The sequence below is a fragment of the Oreochromis niloticus genome, linkage group LG10 (assembly GCF_001858045.2).
Source record: "Oreochromis niloticus isolate F11D_XX linkage group LG10, O_niloticus_UMD_NMBU, whole genome shotgun sequence".
Classification (NCBI taxonomy): domain Eukaryota; kingdom Metazoa; phylum Chordata; class Actinopteri; order Cichliformes; family Cichlidae; genus Oreochromis; species Oreochromis niloticus.
In genome coordinates this window covers 34,354,327-34,358,696 of record NC_031975.2, presented here as the reverse complement: position 1 = coordinate 34,358,696, position 4,370 = coordinate 34,354,327, and the positions used below count along the sequence as shown (strand labels likewise).

The 4,370-nt window shown below is 33.2% G+C and overlaps 1 long non-coding RNA gene across 3 annotated transcripts; it reads left to right on the top strand.

Annotated features, from left to right (window-relative positions):
- The first annotated feature begins 486 nt into the window (after positions 1-486).
- LOC102083082 (uncharacterized) lies at positions 487-4,136 on the top strand. Of its 3 annotated transcripts, none has more exons than XR_002063493.2 (6): positions 487-673; positions 1,358-1,423; positions 1,518-1,556; positions 1,782-1,937; positions 2,401-2,490; positions 2,804-4,136. It is a non-coding gene; the product is annotated as an uncharacterized LOC102083082 (long non-coding RNA). The 3 variants fall into 3 exon arrangements; XR_002063492.2 differs by having other exon boundaries at positions 2,798-4,136; XR_002063494.2 differs by lacking the exon at positions 487-673 and adding an exon at positions 688-838 and having other exon boundaries at positions 2,798-4,136.
- The last annotated feature ends 234 nt before the right edge of the window (positions 4,137-4,370 follow it).

The following is a 4,370-nucleotide window of genomic DNA, read 5'->3' as shown; positions in this document are numbered from 1 at the left end:
ATCCCTCTTTGAATAAACATAAAAAGATCATGGAAAGAATTTCCACATAATTAAATTGCTTTATTTTAGCAACTTAATGTACTTGAGTTGGACCACCTTAATTAATTAATGATGACTCAACTGCAGTTGAGTCAAACTTAGTTTAATTGAGTTGATCCAACCCATGTAAAGTACGTTAGTCTGACAAATACTTAATGCTAATAGAAAGCCATTTATTAACATGGAAATCCGTTCCATGATTGTTTTAAGTTCATTTCAGTTATTTTTTAAAAGGTTTTAATGGATTTATAACAACTTCTACTCCATTCTCGTATCTTTACACACTCAAAAAAATGAATGAGGTGGATTGTTCAGTGTATATTAATTATTTATTTTCATTTTACTTAAAATATATGTTTTTGTTAAGTTAACATGTGTTTTTCTAATCAAGTCTACGTAATTGTGTCTATTATTCACTGTACATAATAATGTGTTACTTGATGGCATGACATTTAAGTTAAGTCAATTAGGATCGATATACTTTGTATATCCACTAGGTGGCAGTAATGCAAAAACAGTTGTAATGAAACCGCGAAGAACAACAAGGTTTCACGGCTTGGGCCTGCTCATGCGCAAGACTTCAAATTTAACTTAAAAACGTTGTTTTGGCGCCAAGCTGCTGTTTCTTTGAGAGGTAAGACCAGTTTTTTCTTTGACTGTGTTGTGTAGTATCTACCTGTCGAGCATGGTTATATTTTGCGTTTGTCTTATAAGACATGTTATATCGTTTGCGTGCGCTTGTTCTACATTAGTTTTACTGGGTCCTGGACATGCCTAACATGCTTATTTTGTGGACTGTGTAAGAAACATTTTTATTGTTTTTGGTTTTATTAAGGGATTAGCTACAGGGGTTTATGGGGTTATTTTTTCATTTGCTTTCTTGGGATTCCTTTACTGTAATCCGAGAGTCATAAATATCGAATAGGATAGCAAGGATAGCATAAAGTGACATTTAAAATCCAAAAAGTCGAGGCCGAAAGCCACTGTGACACCATTGTTATGCTCTATCAGTAATCTGTATTATGTAAAAATGGTCTGTAAATACAGCATGTTTCCTAGGAGTGATACATATCAGCATAGTTATAAATTACAGTTTGTTAAATCACACACTTACTTTTTTAAATAAAATTATTCACGACATGTGAGTGGACAGACAATGGAAGTCGACAGACCTGGTGATAATTGCTTCTATAGAAAGTTAGCACATGTCAATCTCTTGCTTTTCTTCTGAGTAGTATTTTATTTAGTTGTAATTCAATCAATAATTTGCTTCTTGAAATTAAGTAATGAATTTCTTGTTTTACTTTATAAATTTCAGATCCTGCCTTTACCTGCTCCCTCCTATACTGATGTGGTGTATGTGGTACTGCTGAGCTTGTATGTGGTATGTGAACTGTTATACTTTTAAAAACAAAACTGTTTTATAAGTTAAGTTTTCTTTAGTGACCCATTCAATGCCCCTGTTATTTCTTCTCCAGATCTGAACCATTGTAAAGGTTGCAGTTCAAGGGCCTGAGGTATGAAATTCTTTTCAGATCAGCTGTGATCAATATTTTTTGGAACTTGATAAATAACAATAAAAGCTGTAATGGCTCCATTAGCATTTTGTGTAAATGTTTGTGTTAAAATTATAGCTTTAATGAGGTCTTTCTACATTAGTTTTAGTTATAAAGTATGTATATGTGTACATATAGTATGTATATTTACAGTACAGTATGTTGTGTTTGTTGACATGTTTTCAGGTGGAAGCAGAATTTGTGAGGATTACTACTGCTCCACTTGTTCCAAGGCTTTTTGCACAACTTGACCAATACACTGACCAGCTCATAAAAGTCTTCAAGAAAAAAGGAGGTGCTGCAGTGAAGAAAATTAGACAAATTTTAGCCCCACCCACAAAGGTGCGTTATTCTGTTGGTAGCAAAATATTATGGCTAATAAGATCACTTTCAAATTTAAACAGCTAGTGTATGGTAGCTGCACAGTGTACTTACATTTATATTAAGCAAGACAAAGTTTGGTACTCAAAACTTTGGAAAATTAAAATTACCTAAACATAAGTAAAATCTGATCCCTCAATTTCGGGTTAAACCATAAGTGAATGTTTTTATGTTAAAGATCAGTTTTTGAATGCAAAAACGATGATGTATTAGTTTGTCTATACCTCCATTATGGACATATATAATGTGGTGGAAACCCTACCCAACAGGTTAACTATTCATGTCCATGTGATGATTAGTTGGTCTTGTGTACATGTCTATCTGTGCAGTGAATATGTCATTCATTTTGCGTATAATGTGAGTTTGTGTCATCCTAAAGTATATCTGTTTTCTCTTCCTGTATCTCTGCCACTCTCTACGGAAGGAAACTATTGAAAAGGGGAGGGAGTGTGTCCTCAGGGCACTACCTTTTTACCTGAATGAAGACCCAACCATCCTCTTCAAAGAATAATTGGTTGGTAATTTTAGTTTAGTTTTTTATCTGTATTAAACCAAATTTTGAATAACTAATGTTTTTGCATGTTGTAATGTTGTTGTTGTAATTTGCATGGAACCTGTTTAAATGTTTTGGGGAATCTTCTTGTATACCCAAACTATTTATATTTATTGTTGAATCTGTAGTCTAAAATAGTAGTGCACTAGGGTGCATGTTCCTAATATTGTGTGTACTTCATTAAAGGGTAGCTTTGGCTCTTTCTTTTTTTTTCTTTTCTTTTTTTTAATTTAACTGGACGCCATTTTTCTTTGTTTTTGTGTCTAAGCTACAGCTACAGCTGTTCAGAGGGAGCTGGAACAAATTACCCTTGCTGTCTTCACCATCGAAAAAGCTGATGTCAGCACTCCTCCAGCCGATGTGGGTATAACCATCTAGGGTGTTCTGCATGACCTGGAAAACATGGCCTTTGAAGTACTTCAGAAGCTCTTCCTTCATCTGTATGTCAGCAGACTCTTGACCAAGGTACAGATGCTCAAGAATAAACTGAATGAATAAGCCAACCCTTAATTTGGATGATGAATGTTCTGTCAGATGGACAGAAGTTTTTCAGAGGCTGAATGGGAATAAAACGGTAATTTGTTGAAAATGACAGATAAAGGGAAAATTACATTTAAGAGAAATTTTGAAAACTTTGTAAACTACTACAATTTGAGAGATTTTACTCTTGTGGGGGGAAGGGGGGCTAGTAAGAGACAATCAAAAGTATTGAGATTTAAAGGATTTAATTGAGAGATGATACTGCACCAGAAATGTTGAAGGGTGGTGTGTATATTAGCGTTCAAGGTATATTGTTATGAGGTGGAAATATGTTCATATTCTGTTTGTGTTACATTGTGTGCATTGTAAAGGTAATTGCAATACATACTAAGAATAAGGGTAAGTTAGGAATGCAGGATGAATGTATATTTTGCGGACTTTTAAAGACGAACAATTGTTTCCATGTTAAAATGTTTACAACCCAAGTTTTTTGCCCAAACACTGGTAAAATAAACGTTGAGGGTGGCAAGTGTTAAATGGTTACTGCTGTGCTGTTGCAAAAAAACTGAACGCTGACAAGCTGTTTTATTGTTAGACCATAATGCTGGCATGTTTTATTAAAGTTTTATTTGGGATGGTGATATAATTTTCTTTGATTGCTAATATCAGTGGACTATTTATTATTATTATTATTATTATTATTATTATTATTATTATTATTATTACAACATTATTTTTTTTTAATTGTGGCTGTTGAGGTGGACACTTCACTTTGCATTGTTAAAGGAAAGCACTTCATTGGCGTTGTGTTACTGGACTGACCCTAAGCAATCATTGCAAATAGCAACTTTGCTATCCATTTTAGACACTAAAAGAAAAAACACTCCACAGACCTTACTAGCATCACATGTGCATAACTCAAGTGTCATTTTATCAACATGTTATGTGGTCTTCAATGTTTTTTTCTTCTATTTCTGGCAGATACAGACATTTAATTTAAAGTGTTGATGTTCCATCTGTCTACATACTGTTAGTTACTAACCCTAATGACCTGTTGTGTTTTATTTTGGACTGGGTTTACACAAATGCTCACTGAATGTGTTGGCAATAAAAGAAATTTAAAAAAATAAGTTGGATGTACTTAATTCATTTGTGTGGAACCTGTTGACAAAATAGATTTATGTAAAACTAATTAGTAAAGCACAAGGTGGCTGAAAATATAATATTTGAATTAATCTAACTTAAATTTAACATTTTACTGCCACAAATAAGAAATGTAGTAACTAATCTAAACTATCTAACCTGTAAATATATCATTTGTGTTCATACAACATAATTTGATTTAGGTAGTCTTAAATATC